Source organism: Primulina tabacum, chromosome 10 (assembly GCF_025594145.1).
Source record: "Primulina tabacum isolate GXHZ01 chromosome 10, ASM2559414v2, whole genome shotgun sequence".
Classification (NCBI taxonomy): domain Eukaryota; kingdom Viridiplantae; phylum Streptophyta; class Magnoliopsida; order Lamiales; family Gesneriaceae; genus Primulina; species Primulina tabacum.
In genome coordinates, this window is record NC_134559.1 from 30,114,378 (window position 1) to 30,134,483 (window position 20,106).

A 20,106-nucleotide genomic window follows, 5' to 3' on the forward strand; every position below is an offset into this window, starting at 1 on the left:
GGGCACTGCCGGATTTGGACAAAATTGTAGCCTAATTTGATTGTAAACGGGCAAACGAACAAGACTCATTACTCCGCAACGAGGTGGCGAGATTTTAGCCGAATTCCTTCTCTAAGACCCTCTAATTTTCTATTTTCCGCTTCTATTAAGCTTTCGTTTCCTCGAGAAATCCGCTTAGGAAGTTCGAAATTCGATTCAGGTTCCATTTTATCGTATCCCAGGCATAACAATAGCTTTACATTCGCTATTTTATTCTTCTTATTTTTTTTCTATTTTCTGGGAACATTTAGCGATTTTTTTTGTCGTTAACCGGTTCTGTGCGGAAGGGTATGACGCATATTACTCCGGAGACGGTTAAATCATTAAAACAATTATTTCGACTGTTTTATCCCTAATTTACCTAAACGGTCGCGACACGAGGACTTCCTTGGGAGGTCACCCATCCTAGCTCTGCCATCGCGCCAGAACGCTTAATTTTATGGTTCTGATTGGGCGAAAGCAGTGCCGCGTGTTGTCCATCGCCGCCCACTCCACACTTACTCCAGGGATATAAAAATAAACATCCCACTTAATGTCGGATGCGATCATACCATCACTAATGCACCGGATCCCATCAGAACACTGAAGTTAAGCGTGCTTGGACGAGAGTAGTACTAGGATGGGTGACCCCCTGGGAAATCCTCGTGTTGCTCCCATTTTCTTGTTTTTTTATTTTTGTTTACTTGTTGACAGACGATTTTCAGCTCAAATAATCTGAATCTCGATCGGTACGAGATAAGACATGTGAAATCAACGTAGCTCGGGCACTGCCGGATTTGGACAAAATTGTAGGCTAATTTGATTGTAAACGGGCAAACGAACGAGACTCGTTACTCCGCAATGAGCTGGCGAGATTTTAGCAGAATTCATTCTCTAAGACCCTCTAATTTGCGATTTTCCGCTTCTGTTAAGCTTTCGTTTCCTCGAGAAATCCGTTTAGGAAGTTCGAAATTCGATTCATGTTCCATTTTATCGTATCTCAGGCATAATAATAGCTTTACATTCGCTATTTTCTTCTTCTTATTTTTTTTTCTATTTTATGGAAACATTTAGCAATTTTTGTTGTCATGAGCCGGTTCTGTGCGGAAGGGTATGACGCAGATTACTCCGGAGACGGTTAACTCATTAAAACAATTATTTCGACTGTTTTAGCCATAATTTTCGTAAACGGTCGCGACACGAGGACTTCTCAGGGAGGTCACCCATCCGAGCCCGCTCCATCGCGCCAAAACGCTTAACTTCGTGGTTTTGATTGGGCGAGAGCAGTGCCCGTGTTCTCCATCGCCGCCCGCTCCACACGTACTCGAGGGATATAAGAAAAAACATCCCACTTATGTCGGATGCGATCATACCATCACTAATGCACCGGATCCCATCAGAAATCTGAAGTTAAGCTTGCTTGGACGAGAGCAGTACTAGGATGGGTGGACCCCTGGGAAATCCTCGTGTTGCTCCCGTTTTCGTGTTTTTCTATTTTTTTTTACTTGTTGACAGACGATTTTCAGCTCAAATCATCTGAATCTCGATCGGTACGAGATAAGACATGTGAAATCAACGTAGCTCGGGCACTGCCGGATTTGGACAAAATTGTAGGCTAATTTGATTGTAAACGGGCAAACGAACGAGACTCGTTACTCCGCAATGAGCTAGCAAGATTTTAGCAGAATTCATTCTCTAAGACCCACTAATTTGCGATTTTCCGCTTCTGTTAAGCTTTCGTTTCCTCGAGACGGTTAACTCATTAAAAACAATTATTTCGACTATTTTATCCATAATTTACTTAAACGGTCGCGACACGAGGACTGCCCAGGGAGGTCACCCATCCTCGCTCTTCCATCGTACTAGAACGCTTAACTTAATGGTTCTGTAAACGGTCGCGACACGAGGTCTTGTCAGGGAGGTCACCCATCCTAGCTCTACCATCGCGCTCGAACGCTTAACTTCATGGTTCTGATTGGGCGAGAGCAGTGCCGCATGTTGTCCATCACCGCCCGCGCCACACGTACTCGAGGGATATAAGAATAAACATCCCACTCATTGCCGGGTGCGATCATACCAGCACTAATGTTCCGGATCCCATCAGAACTCCGAAGTTAAGCTTGCTTGGGCGAGACCAGTACTAGAATGGATGACCCCCTGGGAAGTCCTCGTGTTGCACCCTTTTTCTTGTTTTTCTATTTTTGATTGATTACTTGTTGACAGACGATTTTCGGCTCAAATCATCTGAATCTCGATCGGGACCAGATAAGACATGTGAAATCAACGTAGCTCGGGCAATGCCGGATTTGGACAAAATTTTAGCCTAATTTGATTGTAAACGGGCAAACGAATGAGACTCATTACTCCGCAATGAGCTGGCGAGATTTTAGCAGAATTTTTTCTCTAAGACCCTCTAATTTGCGATTTTCCGCTTCTGTTAAGCTCCAGTTTCCTCGAGAAATCCGTTTAGGAAGTCTGAAATTTGATTCCGGTTCCATTTTATCGTATCCCAGGCATAATAATAGCTTTACATTCGCTATTTTCTTCTTCTTTTTTTTCTATTTTCTGGGAACATTTAGCGATTTTTTTTTCGTGAGCCGATCTGTGCGGAAGGGTATGACGCAAATTACTCCGGAGACGGTTACCTCATTAAAAAAATATTTCGACTTTTTAGCTATAATTTACGTAAACGGTCGCAACACGAGGACTTCCAAGGGAGGTCACTCTTCCTAGCTCTACCATCGCGCCAAAACGCTTAACTTCATGGTTCTGATTGGGCGAGACCAGTGCCGCGTGTTGTCCATCGCCGTCGGCGCCACACGTACTCGAGGGATATAAGAAAAAACATCCCACTCAATATCGGGTGCGATCATACCAGCACTAATGCACCGGATCCCATCCGAACTCCGAAGCTAAGCGTGCTTGGGCGAAAGCAGTACTAGGATGGGTGACCCCCTGGGAAGTCCTCGTGTTGCACTCTTTTTCGTGTTTTTCTATTTTTTATTACTCTTTGACAGACGATTTTTGGCTCAAATCACCTTAATCTCGATCGGGACCAGATAAGACATGTGAAATCAACGTAGCTCGGGCACTGCCGGATTTGGACAAAATTGTAGGCTAATTTGATTGTAAATGGGCAAACGAACGAGACTCATTACTCCGCAATGAGTTAAAGATATTTTAGCCGAATTCCTTCCCTAAGACCCTCTAATTTGCGATTTTCCGCTTCTGTTAAGCTTCCATTTCTTTGAGAAATATGTTTAGGAAGTCCGAAAATCTATTCCGGTTCCATTTTATCAAATCACAGGCATAATAATAGCTTTGCATTCCCTATTTTCTTCTTCTTATTTTTTTTTTCTATTTTCTGGGAACATTTATCGATTTTTGTTGTCGTGAACCGATTCTGTGCGGAAGGGTATGACGCAGATTACTCCGGAGACGATTAACTGATTAAAAACAATTATTTCAAATTTTTTAGCTATAATTTACGTAAACGGTCGCGACACGAGGACTTCCCAGGGAGGTCACCCATCCTAGCTCTACCATCGCGCCAAAACGCTTAACTTCATGGTTCTGATTGGGCGAGACCAGTGCCGCGTGTTGTCCATCGCCGTCGGCGCCACACGTACTCGAGGGATATAAGAAAAAACATCCCACTCAATGTCGGGTGTGATCATACCAGCACTAATGCACCGGATCCCATCTGAACTCCGAAGTTAAGCGTGCTTGGACGAGACCAGTACTAGGATGGGTGACCCCCCCCTGGGAAGTCCTCGTGTTGCACCCCTTTTCGTGTTTTTCTATTTTTGATTACTTGTTGACAGACGATTTTCGGCTCAAATCATCTGAATCTCGATCGGGACCAGATAAGACATGTGAAATCAACGTAGCTCGGGCACTGTCGGATTTGGACAAAATTGTAGGCTAATTTGATTGTAAACGGGCAAACGAACGAGACACATTACTCCGCAACGAGGTGGTGAGATTTTAGCCGAATTCCTTCTCTAAGACCCTCTAATTTGCGATTTTCAGCTTCTGTTGAGCTTCCGTTTCCTCGAAAAATCCGCTTAGGAAGTCCGGAATTCGATTCAGGTTCCATTTTATCGTATCCCAGGCATAATAATAGCTTTACATTCGCTATTTTCTTCTTCTAATTTTTTTTCTATTTTTGGGAACATTTAGCGATTTTTTTGTCGTGAGCCGGTTCTGTGCGGAAAGGTATGACGCAGATTACTCTGGAGACGGTTAAATCATTAAAAACAATTAATTCTACTGTTTTAGCCATAATTTACGTAAACGGTCGCGACACGAGGACTGCCCAGGGAGGTCACCCATCCTCGCTCTGCCATCGCGCCAGAACACTTAACTTCGTGGTTCTGATTGGGCGAGAGCAGTGCCGCGTGTTGTCCATCGCCGCCCGCTACACAGGTACTCAAGGGATATAAGATTAAACATCCCACTCAATGTCGGGTGCGATCATACCAGCACTAATGCACCGGATCCCATCAGAACTCCGAAGTTAAGCGTGTTTGGGCGAGACCAGTACTAGGATGGGTGACCCCCTGGGAAGTCCTCGTGTTGCACCCCTTTTCCTGTTTTTCTATTTTTGATTACTTGTTGACACACGATTTTCGGCTCAAATCATCTGAATGTCGATCGGGACCAGATAGGACATGTGAAATCAACGTAGCTCGAGCACTGTCGGATTTGGACAAAATTGTAGCCTAATTTGATTGTAAACGGGCAAACGAACGAGACTCATTACACCGCAACGAGGTGACGAGATTTTAGCCGAATTCCTTCTCTAAGACCCTCTAATTTGCGATTTTCAGCTTCTGTTAAGCTTCCGTTTCCTCGAGAAATCCGCTTAGGAAGTTCGAAATTCGATTCCGCCTTCATTTTATCGTATCCCAGGCATAATAATAGCTTTACATTCGCTATTTTCTTCTTCTTATTTTTTTCTCTCTTTTATGGGATCATTAGGCAATTTTTGTTGTCATGAGCCGGTTCTGTGCGGAAGGGTATGACGGAGATTACTCCGGAGACAGTTAGTTCATAAAAAACAATTATTTCGACTGTTTTTGCCATAATTTACGTAAACGATCGCGACACGAGGACTTCCCAATAAGGTCACCCATCCTAGCTCTGCCATCGCGCCAGAACGCTTAACTTCATGGTTCTGATTGGGCGGGAGCAGTGCCGCGTGTTGTCCATCGCTGCCCGCTCCACACGTACTCGAGGGATATAAGAATAAACATCCCACTCAATGTCGGGTGCGATCATACCAGCACTAATGCACCGATCCCATCAGAACTCCGAAGTTAAGAGTGCTTGGGCGAGAGCAGTACTAGGATGAATAACCCCCTGGGAAGTCCTCGTGTTGCACCCCTTTTCGTGTTTTTTATTTTTGATTACTTGTTGACAGACGATTTTCGGCTCAAATCAACTGAATCTCGATCGGGACCAGATAAAACATGTGAAATCAACGTAGCTCGGGCACTGCCGGATTTGGACAAAATTGTAGCCTAATTTGATTGTAAACGGGCAAACGAACGAGACTCATTACTCCGCAACGAGGTGGCGAGATTTTAGCCGAATTTCTTCTCTAAGACCCTCTAATTTTCTATTTTCCGCTTCTGTTAAGCTTTCGTTTCCTCGAGAAATCCGCTTAGGAAGTTCGAAATTCTATTCAGGTTCCATTTTATCGTATCCCAGGCATAACAATAGCTTTACATTCGCTATTTTATTCTTCTTATTTTTTTTCTATTTTCTGGGAACATTTAGCGATTTTTTTTGTCGTGAACCGGTTCTGTGCGGAAGGGTATGACGCATATTACTCCGGAGACGGTTAAATCATTAAAACAATTATTTCGACTGTTTTATCCATAATTTACGTAAACGGTCGCGACACGAGGACTTCCAAGGGAGGTCACCCATCCTAGCTTTGCCATCGCGCCAGAACGCTTAACTTCATGGTTCTGATTGGGCGAGAGCAGTGCCCGTGTTGTCCATCGTCGTCCGCTCCACACGTACTCGAGGGATATAAGAATAAACATCCCACTCAATGTCGGGTGCGATCATACTAGCACTAATGCACCGGATTCCATCCGAACTCCGAAGTTAAGCGTGCTTGGGCGAGAGCAGTACGAGGATGGGTTACCCCCTGGGAAGTCCCTGTGTTGCACCCCTTTTCGTGTTTTTCTATTTTTGATTACTTGTTGACAGACGATTTTCGGCTCAAATCATCTGAATATCGATCGGGATCAGATAAGACATGTGAAATCAACATAGCTCGGGTACTGCCGGATTTGGACAAAATTGTAGGCGAATTTGATTGTAAACGGGCAAACGAACGAGACTCATTCCTCCGCAACGAGCTGACGAGATTTTAGCCGAATTACTTCTCGAAGACCCTCTAATTTGCGATTTTCCGCTTCTGTTAAGCCTCTGTTTCCTCGAGAAATCCGTTTAGGAAGTCCGAAATTCGATTCCGGTTCCATTTTATCGTATCCCAGGCATAATAATAACTTTACATTCGCTATTTTCTTCTTCTTATTTTTTTTTCTATTTTTTGGGAACATTAAGCGATTTTTGTTGTCGTGAGCCGGTTCTGTGCGGAAGGGTATGACAGAGATTACTCCGGAGACGGTTAGTTCATTAAAAACAATTATTTCGACTTTTTTAACCATAATTTACGTAAACGATCGCGACACGAGAACTTCCCAAGGTGGTCACCCATCCTAGCTCTGCCATCGCGCTAGAACGTTTAACTTCATGGTTCTGATTGGGCGAGAGCAGTGCCGCGTGTTTTCCATCGTCGACCGCTCCACACGTACTCGAGAGATATAAGAATAAACATCACTCAATGTTGGGTGCGATCATACCAGCACTAATGCACCGGATCCCATCAGAACTCCGAAGTTAAGCGTGCTTAAGCGAGACCAGTATTAAGATGGGTGACCCCTGAGAAGTCCTCGTGTTGCACCATTTTTCGTGTTTTCTATTTTTGATTAGTTGTTGACAGATGATTTTTGGCTCAAATTATCTGAATTTGGATCGGGACCAGATAAGACGTGAAATCAACGTAGCTCGGACACTGCCGAATTTGGACAAAATTGTAGCCTGATTTGATTGTAAACGGGTAAACAAACGAGACTCATTACTCCGCAACGAGGTGGCGAGATTTGAGCCGAATTCCTTCTCTAAGACCCTCTAATTTGCGATTTTCCTATTCTGTTAAGCTTTCGTTTCCTCGAGAAATCCAGTTAGGAAGTTCGAAATTCGATCCCGGTTCCATTTTATTGTATCTCAGGCATAATAATAGCTTTACATTCGCTACTTTCTTCCTCTTATTTTTTTTCTATTTTCTGGGAACATTTAGCGATTTTTTTTGTCGTGACACAGATTACTCTTGAGACGGTTAACTCATTAAAAACAATAATTTCGACTGTTTTAGCCATAATTTACGGTCGTGACATGAGGACTTCCCAGGGAGGTCACCCATCCTAGCTCTGCCATCGCGCCAGAACGCTTAACTTCATGGTTTTGATTGGGCGAGAGCAGTCCCCGTGTTGTCTATCGCCTCCCGCTCTACACGTACTCAAGGGATATAAGAATAAAAATTCCACTCAATGTCGGGTGCGATCATACCGGCACTAATGCACCGGATCCCATCAGAACTCTGAAGTTAAGCGTGCTAGGGCGAGAGCAGTACTAGGATTGGTGACCCCCTAGAAAGTCCTCGTGTTGCACCCCTTTCGTGTTTCTCTATTTTTGATTACTTGTTGATAGACGATTTTAGGATAAAATCATCTGAATCTCGATCGGGACCAGATAAGACATGTCAAATCAACGTAGCTCGGGCACTGTCGGATTTGAACAAAATTGTAGGCTAATTTGATTGTAAACGGGCAAACGAACGAGACTCATTACTCCGCAACGAGGTGGCGAGATTTTTGCCGAATTCCGTCTCTAAGACCCTCTAATTTGCGATTCTCCGCTTTTGTTAAGCTTCCGTTTCCTCGAGAAATCCGCTTAGGAAGTCCGAAATTCGATTCCGGTTCCATTTTATCGTATCCCAAGCATAATAATAGCTTTACATTCGCTATTTTCTTCTTCTTATTATTTTTTCTATTTTCTGGGAACATTTAGCGATTTTTTTTGTCGTGAGCCGGTTCTATGCGGAAGGATATGACGCAGATTACTCCGGAAATGGTTAACTCATTTAAAACAATAGTTTCGATTGTTTTAGCATAATTTACGTAAACGGTGGCGACACGAGGACTTCCTTGGGAGGTCACCTATCCTAGCTCTGCCATCGCGCCAGAACGCTTAACTTCATGGTTTTGGTTGGGCGAGAGCCGTGCCCGTCTTGTCCTTCGCCACCCGCTCCACACGTACTCGAGAGTTATAAGAATAAAAATCCCACTCAATGTCGGGTGCGAACATACCGGCACTAATGCACCGGATCCCATCAGAACTCCGAAGTTAAGCGTGTTTGGGCGAGAGCAGTACTAGGATTGGTGACCCCCTTGGAAGTCCTCGTGTTGCACCTCTTTTGTGTTTTTATTTTTTTTATTACTTGTTCACAGACGAATTTAGGATCAAATCATCTGAATGTCGATCGGGACCAGATAAGACATGTGAAATCAACGTAGCTCGGGCACTGTAGGATTTGGACAATATTGTAGGCTAATTTGATTGTAAACGGGCAAACGAACAAGACTCATTACTCCGCAACGAGGTGGCTAGATTTTAGCCGAATTCCTTCTCTAAGACCCTCTAATTTGTGATTCTCCGCTTCTGTTCAGATTCCGTTTCCTCGAGAAATCCGTTTAGAAAATCCGAAATTCGATTCTGTTTCCATTTTATCGTATCCCAGGCATAATAATAGCTTAACATTCACTATTTTCTTCTTCTTTTTTTTTTCTATTTTTTGTGAACATTTAGCGATTTTTGTCGTCGTGAGCCGGTTCTGTGCGGAAGGGTATGACGGAGATTACTCCGGAGACGGTTAGTTCATTAAAAACAATTATTTCGACTGTTTTAGCCATACTTTACGTAAACGGTAGCGACACAAGGACTGCCCAGAGAGGTCACCCATCCTAGCTCTGCCATCGTGCGAGAACGCTTAACTTCATGGTTCTGATTGGCCAAGAGCAGTGCCGCGTGTTTTCCATCGCCGCCCGCTCCACACGTACTCGAGGGATATAATAATAAACATCCCACTCAATGTCGGGTGCGATCATACCAGCATTAATGCACCGGATCCCATCTGAACTCCGAAGTGAAGCGTGCTTGGACGAGAGCAGTACTAGGATAGGTGACCCCCTGGGAAGTCCTTGTGTTGCACCTCTTTTCGTGTTTTTCTATTTTTGATTACTTGTTGACAGACGATTTTCGGCTCAAATCATCTGAATCTCGATCGGGACGAGATAAGACATGTGAAATCAAGGTAGCTCGGGCACTGCCGGATTTGGACAAAAATGTAGACTAATTTGATTGTAAACGGAAAAACGAACGAGACTCATTACTCCGCAACGAGGTGGCGAGATTTTAACCGAATTCCTTCTCTAAGACCCTCTAATTTGCGATTTTCCGCTTCTGTTAAGCTTCCGTTTTCTCGAGAAATCCGCTTAGAAAGTCCAAAATTCGATTCATGTTTCATTTTATCGTATCTCAGGCATAATAATAGCTTTACATTCGCTATTTTCTTCTTCTTATTTTTTTTCTATTTTCTGGGAACACTAAGCGATTTTTGTTGTCGTGTGCCGGTTCTGTGCGGAAGGGTATGATGCAGATTACCTTGGAGACGGTTAAGTCATTAAAAACAATTATTTCGACTGTTTTATCCATAATTTACGTAAATGGTTGCGACACGAGGACTTCCCAGAGAGGTCACCCATCCTAGCTCTGCCATCGCGCCAAAACGCTTAACTTCATGGTTCTGATTGGGCGAGAGCAGCGCCACGTGTTGTCCATCGCCGCCCGCTCCAAACGTACTCGAGGGATATAAGAATAAACATCTCACTCATTGTCCGGTGCGATCATACCAGCACTAATGCACCGGATCCCATCAGAACTCCGAAGTAAAGCTTGCTTGGGCGAGAGCAGTACTAGGATGGGTGACCCCCAGGGAAGTCCTCGTGTTGCACCCCTTTTCGTGTTTTTCTATTTTTGATTACTTGTTGACAGACGATTTTCGGCTCAAATCATCTGAATCTCGATCGGGACCAGATAAGACATGTGAAATCAACGTAGCTCGGGCACTGCCGGATTTGGACAAAATTGTAGCCTAATTTGATTGTAAACGGGCAAACGAACGAGACTCATTACTCCGCAATGAGCTGGCGAGATTTTAGCCGAATTCCTTCTCTAAGACCCTCTAATTTGCGATTTTCCGCTTCTGTTAAGCCTCTGTTTCCTTGAGAAATCCGTTTAGGAAGTCCGAAATTCGATTCCGGTTCCATTTTATCATATCCCAGGCATAATAATAGCTTTACATTCGCTATTTTCTTCTTTTTATTTTTTTTTTACTATTTTCTTGGAACATTTAGCGAATTTTGTTGTCGTGAGCCAAATCTGTGCGGAAGGGTATGACGCAGATTACTCCGGAGATGGTTAACTCATTAAAAACTATTATTTCAACTGCTTTATAAATAATTTACGTAAACGGTCGCGACAAGAAGACTTCCCAGGGAGGTCACCCATCCTAGCTCTGCCATCGCGCCAGAACGCTTAACTTCATGGTTCTTATTGGGCGAGAGCAGTGCCGCGTGTTGTCCATCGCGGACCGCTCTACACGTACTCGAGGGATATAAAAATAAACATCCCACGCAATGTCGGGTGAGATCATACCAGCACTAATGCACCGGATCCCATCAGAACTCCGAAGTTAAGCGCGCTTGGGCGAGAGTAGTAATAGGATCGTTGACCCCTGGGAAGTCTTCGTGTTGCACCCCTTTTCGTGTTTTTCTATTTTTGATTACTTGTTGACATAAGAATTTCGGCTCAAATCATCTGAATCTCGATCGGGACAAGATAAGACGTGTGAAATCAACGTAACTCGGGCACTGCCGGATTTGGACAAAATTGTAGGTTAAATTGATTGTAAACGGGCTAACGAACGAGACTCATTGCTCCGCAATGAGATGGAGAGATTTTAGCCGAATTCCTTGTCTAAGACCCTCTAATTTGCGATTTTCCGCTTCTTTTAAGCTTCCGTTTCCTCGAAAAATCCACTTAGTAAGTCCGAAATTCGATTCCGGTTCCATTTTATCGTATGCCAGGCGTAATAATAGCTTTACATTTGCTATTTTCTTCTTCTTATTTTTTTTCTATTTTCTGGGAATATTTAGCGATTTTTGTTGTCGTGAACCGGTTCTGTGCGGAAGGGTATGATGCAGATTACTCTGGAGACAGTTAATTCATTAAAAACAATTATTTCTACAGTTTTATCCATACTTTATGTAAATGGTCGCGACACGAGGACTTCCAAGGGAGGTCACCCATCCTAGCTCTCCCATCGTGCCAGAACGCTTAACTTCATGGTTCTAATTGGGCGAGAGCAGTGCCGCGTGTTGTCCATCGCCGCCCGCTCTACACGTACTCGAGGGATATAAGAATAAACATCCCACTCAATGTCGGGTGCGATCATACCAGCACTAATGCACCGGATCTCATCAGAACTACGAAGTTAAGCGTGCTTGGGCGAGAGCAGTACTAGGTTGGGTGACCCCCTGGGAAGTCCTTGTGTTGCACCCTTTTTCGTGTTTTTCTATTTTTTATTACTTGTTGACAGACGATTTTCCGCTCAAATCATCTGAATCTCGATCGTGACCAGATAAGACATGGGAAATAAACGTAGCTCGGGCACTGCCGGATTTGGGCAAAATTGTAGGTTAATTTGATTGTAAACGGGCAAACGAACGAGACTTATTACTCCGCAACGAGGTGCCGAGATTTTAGCCGAATACCTTCTCTAAGACCCTCTAATTTGCATTTTTCCGTTTCTTTTAAACTTTCGTTTCCTCGAGAAATCTTTATAGAAAGTCCGAAATTCGATTCCGGTTCCATTTTACCGTATACCCATGCATAATAATAGTTTTACATTCGCTATTTTTTTATTCTTAATTTTTTTTTTATTTTCTGGGAACATTTAGCGATTTTTGTTGTTGTGAGCCGGTTCTGTGCGGAAGGGTATGACGCAGATTACTCCAGAGACGGTTAACTCATTAAAAACAATTATTTCGACTGTTTTAGCCATAATTTACGTAAACGGTCGCGACACGAGGACTGCCCAGGGAGCTCACCCATCCTAGCTCTGCCATCGCTCCAGAACACTTAACTTCATGGTTCTGATTGGGCGAGAGCAGTGCCGCGTGTTGTCCGTCGCAGCCCGCTCCACACGTACTCGAGGGATATAAGAATAAACATCCCACTCAATGTCGGGTGCGATCATATCAGCACTAATGCACTGGATCCCATCTGAACTCCGAAGTTAAGCGTGCTTGGGCGATAGCAGTACTAGGATGGGTGACCCACTGGGAAGTCCTCGTGTTGCACCTCTTTTCGTGTTTTTCTATTTTTGATTACTTGTTGACAGACGATTTTTGGCTCAAATCATCTGAATCTCGATCGGGACCAGATAAGACATGTGAATTAAACGTAGCTCGAGCACTGCCGGATTTTGGCAAAATTGTAAGCTAATTTGATTGTAAACGGGCAAACGAACGAGACTCATTACTCCGCAATGAGCTGGCAAGATTTTAGCCGAATGCCTTCTATAAGACCCTCTAATTTGCGATTTTCCATTTCTTTTAAGATTCTGTTTCCTCGAGAAATCTTCTTAGGAAGTCCGAAATTCGATTTCGGTTCCATTTTACCGAATACCTACGCATAATAATATCTTTACATTCGTTATTTTCTTATTCTTATTTTTTTTCTATTTTCTGGGAACCCATAGCAATATTTATTGTCGTGAGCCGGTTCTGTGCGGAAGAGTATGACGCAGATTACTCCGGAGACTGTTAACTCATTAAAAACAATTATTTCGAACTTAACTTCATGGTTCTGATTGGGCGAGAGCAGTGCCGCGTGTTGTCCATCGCCGCCTGCTCCACACATACTCGAGGGATATAAGAATAAAAATCCCACTCAATGTCGGGTGCGATCATACCAGCACTAATGCACCGGATCCCATCAGAACTCCGAAGTTAAGCGTGCTTGGACGAGAGCAGCACTAAGATGGGTGACCTCCTAGGAAGTTCTCGTGTTGCACCCTTTTTCGTGTTTTTCTATTTTTGATTACTTGTTGACAGACGATTTTTGGCTCAAATCATCTGAATCTCGATCGGAACCATATAAGACATGTGAAATCAACGTAGATCGGGCACGGCTGGATTTGTACAAAATTGTAGGCTAATTTGATTGTAAACGGGCAAACGAACGAGACTCAATACTCCGCAACGAGGTGGCTAGTATTAGCCGAATTCCTTCTCTAAGACCCTCTAATTTGCGATTTTCCGCTTCTGTTAAGCTTCTGTTTCCTCAAGAAATCCTCTTAGTAAGTTCATAATTCGATTCCGGTTCTATTTTATCGTATCCCAGGCATAATAATAGCTTTACATTCACTATTTTCTTCTTCTTATTTTTTTCTATTTTCAGGGAACATTTTGCAATTTTTGTTGTCGTGAGCCTGTTCTGTGCGGAAGGGTATGACGCAGATTATCCGAAGACGGTTTACTCATTAAAAACAATTATTTCGACTTTTTTAGCCATAATTTACGTAAACGGTCTTGAAACGAGGACTTCCCAGGGATATCACCCATCCTAGCTCTGCCATCGCGTCAGAACGTTTAACTTCATGGTTCTGATTCGACGAGAGCAGTGCCGCGTGTTGTCCATCGCCGCCCGCTCCACACGTACTCATGGAATATAAGAATAAACATCCCACTCAATGTTGGGTGTGATCATAACAGCACTAATGCACCGGATCCATTCAGAACTTCGAAGTTAAGCGTGCTTGGGCGAGAGCAGTACTAGGATGGGTGACCCCCTAGGAAGTCCTCGTGTTGCATCCCTTTTAGTGTTTTTCTATTTTTCGTTACTTGTTGATAGACGATTTTCGGCTCAAATCATCTGAATCTCGATCGGGAACATATAAGACATGTGAAATCAACCTAGCTCGGGCACTGCCGGATTTGGACAAAATTGTAGCCTAATTTGATTGTAAACAGGCAAATGAACGAGACTCATTACTCCGCGAGGAGCTGACGAGATTTTAGCCGAATTCCTTCTCTAATACCCTCTAATTTGCAATTTTCCGCTTCTGTTAAGCTTCCGTTTCCTCGAGAAATCCGCTAAGGAAGTTCGAAATTCGATTCTGGTCCCATTTTATCGTATCTCAGGCATAATAATAGCTTTACTTTCGCTATTTCCTTATTCTTATTTATTTTTCTATTTTCTGGGAACATTTAGCGATTTTTGTCGTCGTGAGCCGGTTCTGGGCGGAAGGGTATGACGCAGATAACTCCGAAGACGGTTAACTCATTAAAAACAATTATTTCGACTGTTTTAGCTATAATTTACGTAAACCGTCGCGACACGAGGACTTCCCAGGGAGGCCACCCATCCTAGCTCTGCCATCGCTCCAGAACGCTTAACTTCATGGTTCTGATTGGGCGAGAGCAGTGCCGCGTGTTGTCTATCCCAGCCCGCGCCACACGTACTCGAGGGATATAAGAATAAACATCCCACTCAATGTCGGGTGCGATCATACCAGCAATAATGCATCGGATCCCATCAAAACTCCGAAGTTAAGCGTGCTTTGGCGAGGGCAATACTAGGATTGATGACCCCCTGGGAAGTCCTCGTGTTGCATCCCTTTTCGTGTTTTTCTAATTTTGATTACTTGTTGACAGACAATTTTCGGATCAAATCATCTGAATCTCGATCGAGACCAGATAAGACATGTGAAATCAATGTAGCTCGGGAACTGCCGGATTTTGAAAAAATTGTAGCCTAATTTGATTGTAAACAGGCAAACGAACGAGACTCATTACTCCGCAATGAGCTGGCGAGATTTTAGCAGAATTCCTTCTCTAATACCATATAATTTGCGATTTTTTTCTTTTGTTAAGCTTATGTTTCCTCGAGAAATCCGCTTAGGAAGTTCGAAATTAAATTCCGGTTCCATTTTATCTTATCTCAGGCATAATAATAGCTTTACATTCGTTATTTTCTTATTCTTAATTTTTTTCTATTTTTTAGGAACATTTAGCGATTTTTGTTGTCGTGAGCCGGTTCTGTGCGGAAGAGTATGACGCAGATTACTCCGGAGACGGTTAACTCATTAAAAACAATTATTTCGACTGTTTTATCCATAATTTACGTAAACGGTCGCGACACGAGGACTTCCGTGGGAGGTCACCCATCCTAGCTCTGCCATCGCACCAGAACGCTTAACTTCATGGTTCTTATTGGGCGAGAGAAGTGCCGCGTGTTGTCCATCGCCGTCCGCTCCACATGTACTCGAGAGATATAAGAATAAAAATCCCACTGAATGTCGAGTGCGATTATACCAGCACTAATGCACCGGATCCCATCATAACTCCGAATTTAAGCACGCTTTGGCGAGAGCAGTACTAGGATGGGTGACCCATTAGGAAGTCCTCGTGTTGCACACCTTTTCGTGTTTTTCTATTTTTGATTACATGTTGACAGACGATTTTCGGCTCAAATCATATGAATCTCGATCGGACCAAATAAAACATTCTTATTTTTTTCTATTTTCTGGGAACATTTAGCAATTTTTGTTGTTGTGAGCCGGTTCTGACGCAGATTACTCTGGAGACGGTTAACTAATTAAAAACAATTATTTCGACTGTTTTAGCCATAATTTAAGTAAACGATCGCGACAGGAGGACTTCCAAGGGAGGTCACCTATCCTAGCTCTTCCATCGCGCCAGAACGCTTAACTTCATGGTTCTGATTGAGCGAGTGCAGTGCCGCGTGTTTTCCATCGCCGTCTGCTCCACACGTACCCGAGGGATATAAGAATAAACATCCCACTGAATGTCGGGTGCGATCATACCAGCACTAATGCACTGGATCCCATCATAACTCCGAAGTTAAGCGTGCTTGGGCGAGAGCAGTAGTAGGATGGGTGACCCCCTGGGAAGTCCTCGTGTTGCACCCCTTTTCGTGTTTTTCTATTTTTGATTACTTGTTGACAGACAATTTTCGGCTCAAATCATCTGAATCTCGATCGGGACCATATAAGACATGTGAAATCAACGTAGCTTGGGCACTGCCGGATTTTGACAAAATTGTAGCCTAATTTGATTGTAAACGGGCAAACGAACGAGACTCATTACTCCGCAATGAGCTGGCGAGATTTTAGCCGAATTCCTTCTCTAAGACTCTCAAATTTGCGATTCTCCGCTTCTATTAAGCTTCCGTTTCCTCAAGAAATCCGCTTAGGAAGTTCGAAATTAAATTCCGGTTCCATTTTATCTTATCTCAGGCATAAAAATAGCTTTACATTCGTAATTTTCTTATTCTTAATTTTTTTTCTATTTTCTGGGAACATTTAGCGATTTTTGTTGTCGTGAGCCGGTTCTGTGCGGAAGGGTATGAGGCAGATTACTCTGGAGACGGTTAACTCATTAAAAACAATTATTTCGACTGTTTTAGCAATAATTTACATAAACAATCGCGACACGAGGACTGCCAGGGAGGTCACCCATCTTAGCTCTGCCATCGCGCCAGAACGCTTAACTTCATGGTTCTGATTGGGCTTGAGCAGTGCCGAGTGTTGTCCATCGCCGCCCGCTCCACACGTACTCAAAGGATATAAGAATAAACATCCCACTCAATGTCGGGTGTGATCATACCAGCACTAATTCATCGGATCCCATCAGAACTCCGAAGTTAAGCGTGCTTGGGCGAGAGCAGTACTAGGATGGATAACCCCCTGGGAAGTCCTCGTGTTGCGCCCCTTTTAGTGTTTTTCTATTTTTTATTACTTGTTAATAGACGATTTTCGGTTCAAATCTTCTAAATCTCGATCAGGACCAGATCAGACATGTGAAATCAACGTAGCTCGGGCACTGCTGCATTTGGACAAATTTTTTGTCTAATTTGATTGTACACGGGCAAACGAACGAGACTCATTGCTCTGAAAAGAGCTGGCGAGATTTTAGCCGAATTCCTTCTCTAAGACCCTCTAATTTGCGATTTTCCGCTTCTGTTAAGCTGCCGTTTCCTCGAGAAATTCGCTTAGGAAGTCCAAAATTCGATTTCGGTTCCATTTTATTGTATCTCAGGCATAATAATAGCTTTACTTTCTCTATTTTTTTCTTCTGTTTTTTTTTCTATTTTCTGGGAACATTTAGAGATTTTTGTTGTCGTTAGCCAGTTCTGTGCGGAAGGGTATGGCGCAGATTACTCCGGAGACGGTTAACTCATTAAAAACAAATATTTCGACTGTTTTAATCAAAATTTATGTCAACGGTCGCGACACGAGGACTGCCAGGGAGGTCACCCATCCTAGCTCTGCCATCGCGCCAGAACGCTTAACTTCAGGGTTCTGGTTGGGCTTGAGCAGTGCCGAGTGTTGTCCATCGCCGCCCGCTCCACACGTACTCGAGGGATTAAAGAATTAACATCCCACTCAATGTCGGGTGCGATCATATAAGTACTAATGCACCGGATCCATACCAGTACTAATGCACCATGAGAGAAATCGTTGCCATAAATTGAAACATTTATTAACCTGTGAGGATATGGAGTTGAGACTCTTACTAGGAATTTCTGAAGGCCGTGTACATTTAACTACCTGAAATAAGATTTGAATTGATCATCTCAAATTATTTCATAAATTATAATTATGATGATCTTGATATAACTTTGACAGTTTTCAAATTTAATTTAAACACTTAGATAGTTTTGATTACATTTCTATTTAAATTAATCAATATGTTTTGTATTGCTATTAACGCTTAAATTGCTAGGGACTAGCAATAAGCTGGTTGGGAGGTGTGATAAACATAAAAATTGTACATTAATTAAATGTTTTATAATATAAATATATAGTTTTTGTTTTATTAAATGTTTAAATATTATATGTTTTATAATAAATTGTATAAAATATAAGTTGTTGTGTAATTACAAGTTTTTAATATTTTTTACAGGTTCGATAAAACAAGAATAAACTTGGCGTTGCAAATTGGATTAAGATGATTCTTGGACCTGTAGAAAGTTGATGTTAATATTTACAATATTGGTGTCAAGCATGAGATAAAAATCCTCTCACAATTGGGATCAAATTAAGCAACAAATAAAGTTACCAAAGGAGTGACAGTTTTACCATGCTCTAGTATTTTGACCATATCTCTCAAATTACTTGGTCAAATGATTTAAAAAAAATACCACAACTAGACAACTCAATTATCCACATGTTTCTTTTTATGTGAAGAAGCAAATTCCAAGAAGAAGATTTTCAAAAGTGATGTGTAATATAATATAATATCTTGGAACACAATTGAAGACTTTTGTGTAAAAAAATAATATTTTATTTGTGGTTGTCTCCCCAAATTTGGCTATAAATAGGGGTGCATTGTAATGTATTGAGATATCCCTCATTCTATGAACAAACCTTTGAGTTCATAATATTTCTCTCTATATTTTTCCTTTATTTCTTCATTTAAATATAATTAGCATGATAATTTCATATTCAAAGTTTTACACTTTGAATAATGAATAGCTAACTTCCTAAAGTTGAGATGAAAATGTGAAACTCTTGGCATGATAATAAGGTTACTAAAAGGTAAGAATCTATGTTTTATATTATTTAATCATTATTTATTGTTTATGTTATATTTATTTCTTTAAGCATTTTTACACCATACTTATAAGTGGGAGTTTTGATTTATTGTTGCTATATGTTACACTAAATTCTTGGAACCATTTAAATGTTAGTTTGGTATTACCAACCATTTAAAGTGGATGCCTTGATTTATTATATATGAATATATTATAATATTAATTTCTTGGTACCATTTAAATGTTAGTTTGGTTTTACCAACCATTTAAAGTGAGAATCTTGATTTACTATATATAAATATATCATAATATTAATTTCTTGGTACCATTTAAATGTTAGTTTGGTTTTACCAACCATTTAAAGTGGGAACCTTGATTTAGTGTTTACAAATATATATAGCACAATAAATACTTGACCACATTTATAAGTTTTAGTATATATTATATACTTATAAGATAATAATATATAACATAATATAAATATGATTATTTAATATATTGGAACCATTTTAATAAGTGGGTTTCAATATTGTTCGTTAATGTTAACTTTATTAAAATACCAAGAGTGGATCCTTTAATCTCAACTACTTAAATTAAAATTTGAACAATTAAAATTTACCCATTAAAGATTCAAACAATTAAAATAAAAAAGAAACAAAAAACAAAAACAAAACAAAAAGACATTGTAGTGGACTTGTAATTACCTTAGCTTCCCTGTGGATACGATATTCGAACTCACCGAATTATACTACTTGTGGACAACCTGCTCTTGGGAGTGCAACAATCAAAGTCGCAACAAGTTTTTGGCGCCGTTGCCGGGGAAGTATAATTTAATTTCAAGTCTATTTAATTTTGTTTATAGTTTATTTTTCTTTATTTAAATTTTTATTGCTTTTGTGTGTTTTTATTTTTTTGCATTTGCATTTGCATGAGCATTTGGTCACGTACACTTAGTGGTCGACTCATTCGAAATAACCCTTTATTTTTACAAAACATGGCGGAAGAACCCATCCAAGAAAATGAAGATGAAATTCAATCTCAACATGATCATGATAGACGAAGAACACTTAGAGATCACATGAATCCTACACGTACTAGTGCACCTTCATGTCTAGTTTTTCCCCCTGATGCATCTCATTTCAATTTTAAGCCTGGTATTATCCAACTTTTACCCAATTTTCATGGCTTAGATTCTGAAAATCCATACATGCATTTACGAGAGTTTGAAGAAGTGTGCAACACATATAATGATCTAAATTGTAG

The 20,106-nt window shown here is 41.6% G+C and overlaps 18 non-coding genes and 4 pseudogenes across 18 annotated transcripts; all 22 read left to right on the plus strand.

Annotated features, from left to right (window-relative positions):
• The first annotated feature begins 576 nt into the window (after window positions 1-576).
• LOC142508473 (5S ribosomal RNA) lies at window positions 577-695 on the plus strand. Its single transcript, XR_012806684.1, has one exon. It is a non-coding gene; the product is annotated as a 5S ribosomal RNA (ribosomal RNA).
• Window positions 696-1,377: 682 nt separating this feature from the next.
• LOC142512220 (5S ribosomal RNA) lies at window positions 1,378-1,496 on the plus strand (annotated as a pseudogene).
• Window positions 1,497-2,081: 585 nt separating this feature from the next.
• On the plus strand, window positions 2,082-2,200 carry LOC142516602 (5S ribosomal RNA). The gene has a single exon (XR_012812388.1). It is a non-coding gene; the product is annotated as a 5S ribosomal RNA (ribosomal RNA).
• A 679-nt stretch (window positions 2,201-2,879) lies between these two features.
• On the plus strand, window positions 2,880-2,998 carry LOC142512304 (5S ribosomal RNA). The gene has a single exon (XR_012808825.1). It is a non-coding gene; the product is annotated as a 5S ribosomal RNA (ribosomal RNA).
• A 685-nt stretch (window positions 2,999-3,683) lies between these two features.
• On the plus strand, window positions 3,684-3,805 carry LOC142516240 (5S ribosomal RNA). Its single transcript, XR_012812044.1, has one exon. It is a non-coding gene; the product is annotated as a 5S ribosomal RNA (ribosomal RNA).
• A 681-nt stretch (window positions 3,806-4,486) lies between these two features.
• Window positions 4,487-4,605, plus strand: LOC142510086 (5S ribosomal RNA). The gene has a single exon (XR_012808218.1). It is a non-coding gene; the product is annotated as a 5S ribosomal RNA (ribosomal RNA).
• A 684-nt stretch (window positions 4,606-5,289) lies between these two features.
• LOC142507537 (5S ribosomal RNA) lies at window positions 5,290-5,407 on the plus strand. The gene has a single exon (XR_012805792.1). It is a non-coding gene; the product is annotated as a 5S ribosomal RNA (ribosomal RNA).
• Window positions 5,408-6,087: 680 nt separating this feature from the next.
• LOC142515741 (5S ribosomal RNA) lies at window positions 6,088-6,206 on the plus strand. Its single transcript, XR_012811570.1, has one exon. It is a non-coding gene; the product is annotated as a 5S ribosomal RNA (ribosomal RNA).
• Window positions 6,207-6,888: 682 nt separating this feature from the next.
• LOC142509584 (5S ribosomal RNA) lies at window positions 6,889-7,006 on the plus strand. Its single transcript, XR_012807751.1, has one exon. It is a non-coding gene; the product is annotated as a 5S ribosomal RNA (ribosomal RNA).
• A 648-nt stretch (window positions 7,007-7,654) lies between these two features.
• On the plus strand, window positions 7,655-7,773 carry LOC142516791 (5S ribosomal RNA). The gene has a single exon (XR_012812566.1). It is a non-coding gene; the product is annotated as a 5S ribosomal RNA (ribosomal RNA).
• Window positions 7,774-8,454: 681 nt separating this feature from the next.
• LOC142506374 (5S ribosomal RNA) lies at window positions 8,455-8,573 on the plus strand. The gene has a single exon (XR_012804668.1). It is a non-coding gene; the product is annotated as a 5S ribosomal RNA (ribosomal RNA).
• A 681-nt stretch (window positions 8,574-9,254) lies between these two features.
• LOC142515933 (5S ribosomal RNA) lies at window positions 9,255-9,373 on the plus strand. The gene has a single exon (XR_012811753.1). It is a non-coding gene; the product is annotated as a 5S ribosomal RNA (ribosomal RNA).
• Window positions 9,374-10,056: 683 nt separating this feature from the next.
• LOC142515538 (5S ribosomal RNA) lies at window positions 10,057-10,175 on the plus strand. Its single transcript, XR_012811379.1, has one exon. It is a non-coding gene; the product is annotated as a 5S ribosomal RNA (ribosomal RNA).
• Window positions 10,176-10,861: 686 nt separating this feature from the next.
• On the plus strand, window positions 10,862-10,979 carry LOC142510848 (5S ribosomal RNA; annotated as a pseudogene).
• A 683-nt stretch (window positions 10,980-11,662) lies between these two features.
• On the plus strand, window positions 11,663-11,781 carry LOC142515013 (5S ribosomal RNA). The gene has a single exon (XR_012810880.1). It is a non-coding gene; the product is annotated as a 5S ribosomal RNA (ribosomal RNA).
• Window positions 11,782-12,466: 685 nt separating this feature from the next.
• Window positions 12,467-12,585, plus strand: LOC142516498 (5S ribosomal RNA). Its single transcript, XR_012812290.1, has one exon. It is a non-coding gene; the product is annotated as a 5S ribosomal RNA (ribosomal RNA).
• A 596-nt stretch (window positions 12,586-13,181) lies between these two features.
• LOC142514611 (5S ribosomal RNA) lies at window positions 13,182-13,300 on the plus strand. Its single transcript, XR_012810499.1, has one exon. It is a non-coding gene; the product is annotated as a 5S ribosomal RNA (ribosomal RNA).
• A 680-nt stretch (window positions 13,301-13,980) lies between these two features.
• LOC142508406 (5S ribosomal RNA) lies at window positions 13,981-14,099 on the plus strand. Its single transcript, XR_012806620.1, has one exon. It is a non-coding gene; the product is annotated as a 5S ribosomal RNA (ribosomal RNA).
• A 684-nt stretch (window positions 14,100-14,783) lies between these two features.
• LOC142511607 (5S ribosomal RNA) lies at window positions 14,784-14,902 on the plus strand (annotated as a pseudogene).
• A 683-nt stretch (window positions 14,903-15,585) lies between these two features.
• On the plus strand, window positions 15,586-15,704 carry LOC142512061 (5S ribosomal RNA; annotated as a pseudogene).
• A 393-nt stretch (window positions 15,705-16,097) lies between these two features.
• On the plus strand, window positions 16,098-16,216 carry LOC142515331 (5S ribosomal RNA). Its single transcript, XR_012811183.1, has one exon. It is a non-coding gene; the product is annotated as a 5S ribosomal RNA (ribosomal RNA).
• A 683-nt stretch (window positions 16,217-16,899) lies between these two features.
• Window positions 16,900-17,018, plus strand: LOC142515970 (5S ribosomal RNA). The gene has a single exon (XR_012811789.1). It is a non-coding gene; the product is annotated as a 5S ribosomal RNA (ribosomal RNA).
• The last annotated feature ends 3,088 nt before the right edge of the window (window positions 17,019-20,106 follow it).